Source organism: Megalobrama amblycephala, linkage group LG11 (assembly GCF_018812025.1).
Source record: "Megalobrama amblycephala isolate DHTTF-2021 linkage group LG11, ASM1881202v1, whole genome shotgun sequence".
Lineage (NCBI taxonomy): Eukaryota > Metazoa > Chordata > Actinopteri > Cypriniformes > Xenocyprididae > Megalobrama > Megalobrama amblycephala.
The window spans coordinates 26,862,961-26,877,645 of record NC_063054.1 but is presented as its reverse complement, the minus strand read 5'-3'; positions in this window follow the sequence as shown (position 1 = coordinate 26,877,645).

The window sequence follows — 14,685 nt, the reverse complement described above, 5'->3', positions numbered from 1 at the left end:
TAGCTTGATTGTTATTTAACTACTTAAAATAAGTAGTTTATAGCTTGGTGAACAACAGTTAAAGAGTATCTTCAACTCTGATTATCATACTGTATTTTGCTCTTCTTCCTTACTGAATCTCTATAAATCTCTGTAAATATCAACGGGTCCATGTGTGTGGTATTAAAGCATGGAAAACATAAGTTCTGTGACCCGGTGGGAGGGTGTCTGGAATTTCAGCGTCAGCTGAATCAGTGGCAAGCATAACAAGATACGGCCCTCTCTTACTCAAAACAAAACAGTCTGTTGGCTTTTACATTATTCCCTGCCAATTCCCATGTTGGATGATAGGACGACGTTTGAAGAATGTTATCTGCTGTTATTTCGTAATGTTTGGTCAAAGCTCTGCACATTCCAATGACATCACTACTGACTCTGAGTATGCAGAAATCCCAGAGGAGGGATAAGTCGTGTTGAATCTGTAAGGTCACTAATCAAATCAATGTGTAAACAAAGAGAGCGCACACAAACACAAGCAAAGAGTAAATCTATGGCAAGAGTTAATCTTACTTTTGTGCCCAGTGTAAATAGCACTTTCTCTTTCACACACTAATCTGATTGGTTTATTTGGCCCGTTAGTTCCCACAGCTCTCGGTCATAGTGTTCATGTGCATTTGTCGCAATTTATCGCATCATGTCCCACTAGCACCATGACACAGTGAATTCCATGGCTGTCTCCTCGACACACTGCATAAAAACATATATGTGATTTATTGATTGATTGGTAATTGGTTGATTGATTGGCTGGCTGCACGGTTGACCAGCCCAAGAATGCTCAAGGGTTCATACCCTCTTGCTGGGCCCTTCAGCACAGTGTGTGTGTTCAGTAAGGGGTCTTCGCTCATTGCATATGAATGAGTTGGGCCTCAGGGGATCTGATGCTTACAGGCTAATCCTCAGTGGTGCTGGAGATACTTAAGGCCACTTTATGACTCTAAAAACACATTGTTATCATCCTGAAGAGATTTATGACGTCTCACTGCTGCATTCCACTTCATTTCACTGTTGTAGAAGGTAAAACCCAGTGAGGACAATAGGACTAACTGAAGAGTATGAATGAGGTTATCTCATGGTGTGGCTTGATAAGTAATGAGAATCAGCAAGGGTTCTGTGTGATTACAGATTTTCACTTTCTCTAATTCCATTAGATAGGAAATATGGGAAATTGTTATTTTGGATAGTTCAAATCTGGGTAAAATTTGGTTTTCAAATCAATTACAATCTTGATTTGAACAATTTTTATTCCTAATATTGTTTTTTATTTTGTTTTTTTGCAGCCACTGCTGAATCTATAGCTCTATGGCAAGTCAGAGACTCATAATCAGTGTAGTCCAATTCACAAACAAATGACTCTTATGAACCAGTTCTTTTTAGTGAATCAAAAGCATACAACACAACCAATGTATTCTGATTCATGAACAAATGACTCTTCTGGGTCAGCCCTTTTAATGAATCATTCAAAAGGACTTCAGGAGTTACTGTTTGAATCAGTCTGATGCCCACGTAGAAGGCAACGTTCTCAGGACCTTGCGCAGCGTTTCCTAAAATTCTCTAAATGCTGAACCTTTACAGAACATTCGAGAAGTTCCTAAAACGTCCTCTTTTGATAATGAAAGTGCTGCAGTTTAAGGTTCCTTATATGACTTTAGGGGGACGTTCCATTTAGGTTTTTTATGGTCAAAAAAGAACGTTACCAAGAGAACATTCGGGACATTAACAGAACGTTCCCACACGGTCCTTTGTTGGTCATTTAATAACGTTCCCGATATGAGTTTAGGGGGACGTTCTATTTTGGTTATTTTATGGTCGCGCAAGAACGTTACAAAGATGACATTTGGGAAGTTATCAGAACGTCCTATAGTAATTGTCCCCTAAACATTCCCAGAACGTCCTGAATGTTCTGTGAAGGTCCACCAAATAACGTCCCCCAAACCTTAAAAGAACTCCACATCTTGACCGTCTGTGAACATTCTGGGAACGTTACTAGGTGACAGGTTACCCTGCTAGAAATTTTACGTTCCCAGAACATTTTCAGAACGTCCCCACTGGTGTTAAGGACATTGTCTAGTAACGTTCCCAGTACGTTCATAGATGGTCGCGATGTGGAGTTCTTTTAAGGTTCTGAGAATGTTCTGGGAACGTAAAATTTCTAGCTGGGATGAACACCTCTTTACATTTCTGTTTGAATTTGATCTATACAAAATGGGCATTGTAACAGAAACGCACCCAAATGTATCAGAATTAAATCAAATTACAAGTGAACCAAAATGAGATCTCTTCAGGAAATGTGCAATAATACCCAGTGAATAAGTGCTCTGATGAATCATTCTTCTTAAGCTAGTAAAAACAGGCCCAGAAAAAGAATTTTTGTTGTATTTTCTGCTATGATTTTGGGAAAGGATCTGTGAAATTGTGTGGATGTGGATTCTGTGTGGGCCTGGTGAAAGGTCTCAGCTCCCACCACAGAGGTCAAAGTTGAAACGACATATACAATAGCAATGGTGTTCTGGAAAGCAACAGGGTGATTGGGTTGTCTTGACGACAACCAAAGAGAGACACTGCATTTTTTGAAAATGTCAGGAGCAGGAAGTTAGTGAGTACTTGGTCAGTTAGGACCATTTATGTGCATGCATTTAATCTTCATATCTGTCTTTGAACTTAGACTTAAGTTAAAAGATAAGCTCAACTTTATCTCTTATGTGCGAAAGCTGCCGTCTTTGACATCTCCCTGAAAAGAGCAGAAGACCGTGAACTCAACACAAAGCTTACGATGACAGTAAAAGTTAAACGGACTCCAAAAGTTTCCAACCAGATCCATCTGGATCTGAGCCCACATAATTAAACCAAGTGCACCCTATCTTCCAGGAAATAATGACATGTAGGACTGCACACATCTCGCCTGTCACCTCTTGACCCTGACATATCCTCACCCCCCATCGCGTCGAAGAGAACGCAGTTAAAACATTTGAAAAACGTTTAACCCGCACACCCCGGCCTCTGTTAACTGCGCTACTGCTGCTTTTCATTTACGGCCTCCCCCGTCATCCATCTCCCTCGCTCCCGTTAACCACAGGAAGTCACTCACTTCCTCATTATAGCACTTCAAACACTAGCAGAGACCATAAACCCGCCCCGTCGCTGCACCAACACATGCCTCCAATTCTGCCGCTGCGCCCCGGCCGCAACCATTTCAAAAAAGCCGCCGATTTAAACAAGAGCACTTTGTCTCAGTAAATCTTACGTTATAGACACAAGCTTCATCCAATTCTTGTTTCATAGGCTCTTTTTTCAGCTTTTTGTGCCTGAAACGCATCGCACGGTCATCAACAGGTACGTGTCAACAAAGTGAGGGAGTGATTCAGGGTTAGTGAGCGGAAGTGTGGTTTTATGGCTCGACTCTGTGTGAACCTTGATGACTGTGTGTGAGTCTGGGATTAGTTACTGTGTATGATCCAAACTCGAGCCGTTCGGAGGTGCTGCTACAGATCAACGTAATAAACCATGTCATTGATCTCAAGTGGTTTTAATCATGAGCCACAAATCATTTTTCCCTTTAGACAACCTTAATGCTTTCACATAAGTTTAGGGGGATCTACAAATGTGCTACGACTCGAACAATAAGGCTGTGAAATTGAAGCATTTGCTGAAAAGTGTTTCGGTTGATCTTCTGGAGCAATTCAGTTCACAGTGGTATTCAAGATCAGAGAAGACGGCCTTTCAGAGGCATGTAATTAGAGTTAAACCAAACTGAATCATGTATCCAAAGCTCCAGCGCGAGAACCCTTTGAATGGGTTTCTAAATAAAAGGCTGCATGCACATTTACATTTATCCATTTAGCAGTGGCTTTTATCCACAGCGAAGTGAGGAACAACATGCATGTACATTTGGATTCAAGACGTGCATCTGAGGCCTCCGCGAATGCACTGTTTAATTTTGTTATTTATAGAAACTGACCACTATAAGAGGATGAATTAATCTCCATACTCTAATCAAAGAAACAAAGAGAGTGAAGGGGGTGATTTAGATTTACACAACAGCCGTTTGGCTACATTGTAACTCTCATTTCTTTGACTATTATGGGACTGAACTGTTGGCCTTTCGAGTTTGGATGCAAATGTAGCCGAGTCGTTGCTAAAGCGAGCGGCCTACAATAAACACTATGTGACCCGTGACTGTTGTGTGATTGAGATGAATTAACGGGGCATTTTGGGAAGAAGTTGAACAGTAACTTAGGCCAATTAAATGCACGTTAGGCAAATGAGTATCTTTGTATTCATAGAGACAACCTTTGGCATCAAAGAGTACCTATGGCTATTGAACGCCTCAAAAGACCAACAGAAACACTCCTCAATTCACTTTAGAATAATGTGAGCAGATGTTGTTTTCAGATCAACACAAACATATGCATACTCCCATTTGGACTCGTATAGGTTAATGACATAACACTCCTACTAATTTATTAAAAAATACATTAAAATACACAAACAATTGAATGTACCTCCTCTATGGGCATGTTTTTAATTTATGAATCAAAATTCATTTTGTTAGTCAAAGATTGAAATGAAGGAAAAAGAACCTCATCAAATCTATTTTATTTCTGCATGTTCATTGGACCTCATTGTGTGTGTGTATATATATATATATATATATATATATATATATATATATATATATATATATATTTACAGTATCTCACACAAGTCAGTACACCCCTCACATTTTTGTAAATATTTTATTATATCTTTTCATGTGACAACACTGAAGAAATGACACTTTGCTACAATGTAAAGTAGTGAGTATACAGCTTGTATAACAGTGTAAATTTGCTGTCCCCTCAAAATAACTCAACACACAGCCATTAATGTCTAAACCGCTGGCCACAAAAGTGAATACAGCCCTAAGTGAAAATGTCCAAATTGGGCCCAATTATACATTTTCTCTCCCTGGTGTCATGTGACTCGTTAGTGTTTCAAGGTCTCAGGTGTGAATGGGGAGCAGGTGTGTTAAATTTGATGTATCGCTCTCACTCCCTCATACTGGTCACTGGAAGTTCAACATGGCACCTCATGGCAAAAAACTCTCTGAGGATCTGAAAAAAAGAATTGTTGCTCTACATAAAGATGTCGTAGGCTATAAGAAGATTGCCAAGACCCTGAAACTGAGCGCGGTGGCCAAGACCATACAGCAGTTTAACAGGACAGGTTCCACTCAGAACAGGCCTCGCCATGGTCGACCAAAGAAGCTGAGTGCACGTGCTCAGCGTCATATTCAGAGGTTGTGTTTGGGAAATAGATGTTTGAGTGCTGCCAGCATTGCTGCAGAAGTTGAAGGGGTGGGGGGGGTCAGCCTGTCAGTGCTCAGACCATACGCCGCACACTGCATCAAATTGGTCTGCATGGCTGTCGTCCCAGAAGGAAGCCTATTCTAAAGATGATGCACAAGAAAGCCTGCAAACAGTTTGCTGAAGACAAGCAGACTAAGGACATGGATTACTGGAACCATGTCCTGTGGTCTGATGAGACCAAGATAAACTTATTTGGTTCAGATGGTTTCAAGCGTGTGTGGCGGCAACCAGGTGAGGAGTACAAAGACAAGTGTGTCTTGCCTACAGTCAAGCATGGTGGTGGGAGTGTCATGGTTTGGGGCTGCATGAGTGCTGCTGGCACTGGGGAGCTACAGTTCATTGAGGGAACCATGAATGCCAACATGTTCTGTGACATACTGAAGCAGAGCATGATCCCTTCCCTTTGGAGACTGGGCCGCGGGGCAGTATTCCAACATGATAACGACCCCAAACACACCTCCAAGTCTCCAGACCTAAACCCTATTGAGCATCTGTGGGACATCCTCAAAGGGAAGGTGGAGGAGCGCAAGGTCTCTAACATCCACCAGCTCCATGATGTCGACATGGAGGAATGTAAGAGGACTCCAGTGGCAACCTGTGAAGCTCTGGTGAACTTCATGCCCAAGAGGGTTAAGGCAGTGCTGGAAAATAATGGTGGCCACACAAAATATTAACACTTTGGGCCCAATTTGGACATTTTCACTTAGGGCTGTACTCACTTTTGTGCCCAGCAGTTTAGACATTAATGGCTGTGTGTTGAGTTTTTTTGAGGGGACAGAAAATTTACACTGTTATACAAACTGTACACTCACTACTGTACTCACTTTACATTGTAGCAAAGTGTAATTTCTTCAGTGTTGTCACATGAAAAGATATAATAAAATATTTACAAAAATGTGAGGGGTGTACTCACTTATGTGAGATACTGTATATATATAGAAAAGAGTACGTCTCTAAGAACTTCACACATTCTACAATAGACTTTAAATGATTTCTCGTTTTCTTTTTCATGTTTGCTCTTATATGTCATTGACCTACATTACAAAAAATCCATAGGGCATGTGAATGAATGAGTGAATGGAAAGGTGGATGAATGAGTGACTGCATGAATGAGAGGATTGGACATATAGAGGGAGGGAGAGATGAAGGGGAGGTATTTAGAAAGTTATATTGAATCAGGAAATTCCTAGAACTCTCCAGGTGGGAGGGGAAGGGGGCGTGGAGAGTTAAGCTGGACCCCCATCCCTCTCCTGCCCCCCTGGTCAGGCTTAGAAGAGGACTCATTCTGTAGCCTTAGTCAGCATGCTCATAGGGGGCCCTCACAATGGAGCTATTCTGTGGACAAAGAGTAGAGTTAATGCTGCTATTCCACCACGCTAGGCTGCTGGGGGCTCCTCTCAGGGCCGCCGGTAGCGCAGGCTTGTGTTAGCCATGGCTAAAGGTAATTTTCCCCTCAAGCGTGGGTCAGAGGTTAAGGTAGATGACAGGTCAGAAATTTGAGGTAGCGTAGCAACAGGGAGTAATATATATATAGGGATTATATTATCTATCTATAGTATCTATATTATATTATCTATATATAGTCTGTATGGTAGTATGCATATGTTTGTTTTGATTAGAAATGTGCTCACATTATTCTAGAGTGAATTGAGGTCTTTTGAGGCGTTCAATAGCCATATACTCTTTGATGCCAAAGATTGTATCTATGAATACAAAGGTATTCATTTGCCTAACGTGCATTTAATTGGCCTAAGTTACTGTTCAACTCCTTCCAAAATTGCCCCGTTAATTCATCTCAGTCACACAACAGGCATGTAGACATAGTCAAGACATTCTGCTGAAGTTTAAACTGCAGAGGTTTTTAGTACAGTAATGTAGTAAAAAAAATCTGTCTCCATCAATCATCAACTGATGGATAGAACCACATTTTTTGCTTTTCGATAATCTGTTTCACTCGGATGTACGTCACAATATGCCAGAAAATATCTACTTCAGTGACATCATGACTTTATTGTAGAGACAACTACAAGTAATATACCTGAAAGTGGACAGACATAGCAAAATTAGCTCAACCAATTTGGGGTGGGAAAACCTGTGTGATGATGACTAAAGGTGTTTGTGGTTCATGTTTGAGAAACCTGTTTGGAAACAATCCAAGGTTCTTCCAAGTGGTGCAGAAAAACTTGGGGTTTGAATGGTTAAAAGACATAACACATTGAACCTTGGCAGATCAAGTTTGGAATATTTTCCCATAATTTCCTTTCATCTCTCTATTGTGCCTATAACTCAAGACACCAAATAGATAATTAAAGAGGTTTATTTGCACAATTTATGTGTGTGCATGAGCATGCTTTTTATGTGTGGGTGTCACACACTTTTGTTAAATGAGCTGAGTCTTTGTTAACGTGCCCTTAAGCACACCTAACCCTGACACCACAACCTCTCTCCTCTCCTTCCCTCGCTTTTATCTCCACTCATCTAAGTGTCTTTCATTTCTCCATCCTCAACAATTTTCTCTCCTCACACTCCATCTTCCATTACAACCATTCTTTGTCATTCTCTCAGACTTCTAAATTTAGGCACATTTTGTATAATCCTTTGAAGAAATAGTTAATTAAAGGAACATTTCTGCCATTAATTACTCACCCTCATGCCGTTCCAAACCTGTGAGACTTTCTTTATCTTCGGAACACAAATAAAGATCATTTTGATGAAATCTGAGAACTTTCCCTCCATAGACAGCTATGCAACTGACACTCTGATGCTTCAAAAGGTTCATAAAGAGATCATAAAATGTATCCATATTAATTGAGTGGTTTAGTCAAACTTTTCTGAAGAGACACAATCACTTCATTTGATGAACAGATTTAATTTAGTCTTTTATTCACATATAAACTTTTTTTTTGTGAGAAACAGACTGAAATTTAGTCTAAAATCAGACCAATTTGTGAACAAATTTTTCAAACCAGTTCACTGAAAATATCTTAATCAAAATAATGATATATTCATGAATGGTCGGACATCACTTCACTCTTATGAATGTGCCAAAAAAAAGTTAAGGCGGATGTCAGGAATTTCCGTTTTTCATGTAATGGCTTTAGAAGATTTGCAGTATACAGTAATATGAACTAACCATAATGCTCTTATAGTCATTGGATCTTGACACCTCATACACTTTCATTATAGTGAAAAGAGTGGCCAGGATATTTGTTTTCCATACATTAAAGGAAGTCACAGAGTTTTGGAACAACACAAAGGTGAGCAAATGATGACTAGTGAGTGATTATTAATTTTTGTGTGAACTGTCCCTTTAAGTGTGTGCTTTATCACAGCAATGCTCGCCGTTGTTGACTTTTGAAAGCGCTGAGGGCACTTATTACTGATGGGTGGAGTGGGGGGGAAGTACATTTAAGGCCGTGCAACTCTAGACGGGATCTAAGGTCTTTGTCGGACATAAAGCATGTGGTCTTCTTTCTCCAAAGCGTGGCCTATAATGCCTGTCGTGGTCGTTAAGCGATTGTATTACTCCCAGCAGGTGAAGGGCGAATCTCCTCATAACCTTCCTTTATTTTTCCTTCCCTTTTGTCGTTTACAAGCCATTGTTTGGGACGAAGGCAAGGAAAAAGATGAAAAAAAACTTTCTGCTGTTCTTTTGAAGGGTAAGCTGTTGTGCCTCATTGTTAAGGAGGGACTTTGATGTTTTAAGTTTTAAATGGTGAGTCAGGGAGAGTGTTGGACTTCGATATGACAGACTTGAAGTGAGGTGTCCCATTTCTGAGGGGAGTTTTCGTAGAGGTGTTTTTGAAGGGGATTGGATTTCTTTCTGCTTTCACCTGCTCTGTAGTCCTTGTAAGTTCAGTGACATCTGCTCTGAAGTCTTCTAGCATGGACTGGGGCCTAGTGGAGTTGTAGCCTATTTAAAATGCCTTTTATTCAGCAACTCTTCGTTTTCGGTCTGAATACCCAATTGTGTCGCTATAAACTTTTATGGCACATACGCATAATATATGGCCCTGTTTACACTTGGTTTTGAGATCCATCTCAGATGATCCAAACATAACTGGTCAGCCCAGACAGATCACCATTCACACTTGGAAGTGAAATGAGTCTTAAATGTATCTACTGTGACCACTTGTGTGTATGTTAATAAAACACAAAACAGTAAAAAACAAAGCACAAAAAGTCCACACACTGTTTTTTCCAAAAATATCTTATATTTAGTTAACGTATTTTAAAGGTGCCCTAGAACTTTTTTTCAAAAGATGTAATATAAGTCTAAGGTGTCCCCTGAATGTGTCTGTGAAGTTTCAGCTCAAAATACCCCATAGATTTTTTTTTAATTAATTTTTTTAACTGCCTATTTTGGGGCATCATTATAAATGAGCCGATTCAGGGCTACTGGCCCTTTAATTCTCGTGCTCCACGCCCACGGAGCTCGTGCTTGCCTTGAACAGTGCATAAACAAAGTTTACACAGCTAATATAACCCTCAAATGGATCTTTACAAAGTGTTCGTCGTGCATGCGGCATGCATGCGTCGGATTATGCGAGTATTGTATACTGTTATATTGTTTACATTGATTCTGAATGAGTTTGATGGTGCTCCGTGGCTAACGGCTAATGCTACACTGTTGGAGAGATTTATAAAGAATGAAGTTGTGTTTATGAATTATACAGACTGCAAGTGTTTAATAATGAAAATAGCGACGACTCTTGTCTCCGTGAATACAGTAAGAAACGATGGTAACTTTAACCACATTTAACAGTACATTAGCAACATGCTAACGTTTTTACAAATATCACTAAAAATATCATGATATCATGGATCATGTCAGTTATTATTGCTCCATCTGCCATTTTTCGCTATTGTTCTTGCTTGCTTACCTAGTCTGATGATTCAACAATGGAGTTTGAGACTCACTGTATGTCATTTCCATGTACTGAACTCTTGTTATTTGACTATGCCAAGATAAATTCAATTTTTCATTCGAGGGCACCTTTAACATTCACTGTTTGAGAGAGGAAGACTTTTCACTATTGTAGATTTTGAGGAGGTAGTAGGTATCACTGCATAAATTAAATAAATTTAGAGACACATTTTTCCTCCTGTAAAATGCAGATGAACGCACAGTTTAAACATTTACACTCTTAAAAAAGATGTTTTTTAAAAGTTCTTTACATGTAGTTACAGTTCTATTTAGAACCATATCATCCTGAAAAAACATTTTATGCTAAAACTGTTCTTTGTGTTGGAGTTTTAGGGTTCTTTATTCCCGCCTTTTTGTTTTTTAAATCTGTAACGGTCACAGCCACCTCATAACTGTTTTTTTGGAGCTCAACCATCCAGACAACACAATCTCAACAGGTAAATTATTTCTTTCTTAAAGTGTCTATACATTTTAACTTTCAAAATTGTAACTGGTTTCCTACCAGTCATGTCTTTTTCTCTTTTTAGTTTAACAGAACATGTAAGTGTGACCAGCTCTGTACAGTTAAGGATACTTCTCCACTAAGTAAGAAACAGAGATATTGAATTTATAATCCATATTGTTAGATTTTTTATTTTTTTATTATTATTACTTCGGTTAATGCATAAATATCCAGTCACAAAAAAGAAAAAAAAGAAGAGGAAGAAAACATTAAAACTATCCCATGTCTTTATATCACTTTTCCTTTTAACATTGTAAAGGGCTCACATACTGTCCATTTTTGCTACTTTTGGCCTTTATAAACAATTATTTTTACATAAACAAATGGAAGAGTATATGGCATTTTTGCTTCTTATTTACTAGTATGCATTGCTTGCAATAATAATTAATTGACACCAATCTCCGGTCAAGTGTTATTTTAGTATGATTCATATTCTATTACACTGTGTCTACACCAGACGCGACCGACAAAACGCGACAAACCGACCGCTGCAAAGCACTTGGACTACGTCAGACCGTTTACTGTTGGGAATTTGTTGTGTCGTGTTGCGTCGTGCCGCGCTGCATCCAGTGTAGACAGTATCACTGATTATAATGGTTTCTATTGTCTTTTGACACTGTGTTATAGTATTTATTAATGTTTTGAATTAAATTTTATTTTTATAGTATCAGTTTTCATTTTAATTTAAATTTAATTTAAGTTTTAGTAGTTTTGTCATGTGCTTTTGTCAATTTTATTAGTTTGTTTTTTAATATTTCTATTTATCTTTCTATCTTTCTATTTATCTATAATTTTAGTACGTCAGCTTAAACTTTTATTTCAGTTAGTTGCCAATGCAGCATTTCTATTTTTTTTAAAAGTTTTTATGTTTACATTTTTTTATCTAATATTTTATTTCAGCTTTATTTAATTTACAGAAAATGATTTTCAATAGTTTTTAGTTAACAATAACAACACTGCTCCAGTCTGAACTAGTTTTAACATGGGCAAAAACACTACCTTCCAATTAAATGACATTTTTGCCTTCTGCCTTTCAGAGTGCTCATCCAAGTGCACATTCAACAGTTTTAATGGCACCATGTGTTACCTTACAACCTCACAAGCCTACAATTACAGGTTTAGCAATTAGCTGTGAATGTGCTGTTTAACACCTAATCAACACTCATTTGGGGGAGGGGAGCCAGGAGGACAATAAATACACAATATTTGATTGTAACATTCATGTTAAGAAAAAAGAAATAAAGAATAATTAAGGCATTTAGCAGATGATGTTTTTCCCCCAGAATGACTCACAAAAGTAAGAACCAGTCATCATCTATTATAATTATATCAATGGCTACATAGATTTGAGATATGGCTCATTTCACTCAAGTACGCTTACTGAATCTCACTCTCTCCATCAAAGCAACCAAGCAGCACTGCCTGAATATCTTCATTCTGCATAAATTCAGAGTAATTATTTGCATGACTGCAATTCCAACACAATTAACCTTGAGCGTCATATAAGAGGAGTTGCTGAGTGCTGAGAAATATGCAAATTCCATCCAAAAAGGTCACTGTGATTCGATTTTATCTACTGATTTATATTTTCAACAATGTCGTTTTCACATTCAACAGCTGTCAAGCTGGGAAAAGGGGATGTGTGCTTCAAATTAAGTATGCTAATTCATTAATCTGATTGAACAATAGTCATAAGAAAGGAAAGGAAAGTTAATTAGTTGAATTAGTATATGTTATCAGCTGGTTCTTATATTGCCCTCTGTGGCCTGGACTTCTGTCTCAAATTAATGATTACCAAAATAGCCTGGTGTGCACCTTGAAAGAATAGAATTAATCTTTGATGCTGTGTGAACAGGGGTCAGGAAGAGAAACAGATGCCTTAAAATAAGGCACTTGAACTAATCAAGATTTGTTTGAGGTTCTCTTAATTGGGCGTATGTGTTCGCGTCATGTGTGAGGGCACCAGGCGTCTGTGATTAGATTGTGCTGTGATCCATCAGAAGGACTGACAGGCTGGTAATGGCCTATATTCTCCTCTCAACCCCCATGTGGCAGCACTCTGACACCAAAACATTTGCCATGACCCAATATCTTGAAGTTGAAATAGATTTTTTTCTTCACACATTCGGAACTGGATGCATCAGTTGAATCGTCAATTTGCTAAATTATAAGTTGGATTTACTTAACTCTTTATGTCAACAGGTTCCAAGTAACTGGGTTATGTTGCATTTAATTAACATTGTTAATTTCAGTAAACTTAAATTTAATTTACATAAGGTTAATTCAATGCCATTTAATTGAATCAGGTTAACATTCTTAATTTTGTCCAAAACTATTAAGTTCAATTATCCTAAAATTAATTTCAAACAAATTTAAAACAAGCAATCCTGTTAAATTGAACAGTCAATGTGTTCAAGAACAGTTTTTACAACCTTTACAAATTTTATAACAAGAAAACCTTTTACAAAATCTTTACTCTGTAAAGACTCTTACTGTTAGGCGTTAGCCAGAAGATGGTTTTGTTACATCCATGGCATGCCCAAAGTAGTTTTTTTTTTTATTTATTTTTTTATCATTATTATTAAAACAACCGTTGTTAGCAGGTCCTCACCCCAAGCATGCTCTACACTTCACCACAATGGTAACCCCCAAAAGCACTAACATACTCTTTTAAATATAAACATAAAAGAACATTAATCACTAACAAGTCTCCCAATTTTATCATCTTGATAAAAAATGCATAAAATAAAATTTTATCTCAACATTTACTCTCCCTATCCAGCCCTGTGCAAAGCATGATGGGAAGGGGAAATCCTGTTCGTATAGTTTCTACAGTGCTATTTTAACACAACTAAAATAATGTACTCTCAACTCAGATTGATTAAGTAATGTGGTTAAAAAAGATTTGTGTTGGATTAACTTTATTTACTTCAAAAATAACATCAAATGTTATTTCTGGCCTACTTAATTGAAACATATTCTTTCAAAATTAAAATATTGAGTTGAGCCAAAACGCAACTGTTTCAAGTCAGTTTAACACCATACAAATGTGTTTGAATGAGAATCCTAATACAACTGTGTTAAATAAAAAAATATTTTTTAAATAAACTGAAAATATCATAAAAACGCTTTTTTTGAGTGATGATCTGCTTATTCTTTTTTCTTTTAAAATTTTTTGTAAACTTTTACATGCAAAGACACATTTCACATTTCAAAAATTAACCCCTGTGATCTGTTTGATCCCAGAACCCTACCTCAAAAATCAAAAACAAAAAAAGCTAGATAAGTTTCAAATGTTCTTCATTACTATGGACCCACGCAATGCGACGCCAGGTGCGACACAATTGTTTTTTGCTAGTTTCAGCCTGCCGCAATTGTCATTTTCACGTCCTGCACCACTTCCTATAACACCAGATGTACTCGTTACATCAGAAGAAGAATGGCATCTACGCTAATATTAGTCTTTCTGTTTATCCCGAGGTTTACCGTAGTCAACCGGATCCAGGCTGTATCCAGGTGAGACCAAGGACCTGCGCATTGACACGACCACAATGCAGCCCTGAAGTATCAGCAGAAATTAAGTAAACTAGATCATCCACTGTGAAGGCCTCATCGACACGACAACCATTGGCACAGCTCCTCAACAACCGTCCATACCGGCGTGATGAATGCGATCCTCAGTTGGATGGAACTGAAATAAATACTTTGAATGTTGCGATCCTATCAGACTTATGATAGCAACCTGAGTCGTAACAAAGCACTGTTTGCCAGAGAAGAACTGGCCCCCTGACTAAACCTGGTTTCTCCCAAGGTTTTTTTCTCCATTTAACACCTATTTGCCACTTGTTTGCCACCTGTTGGAGTTTGGGTTC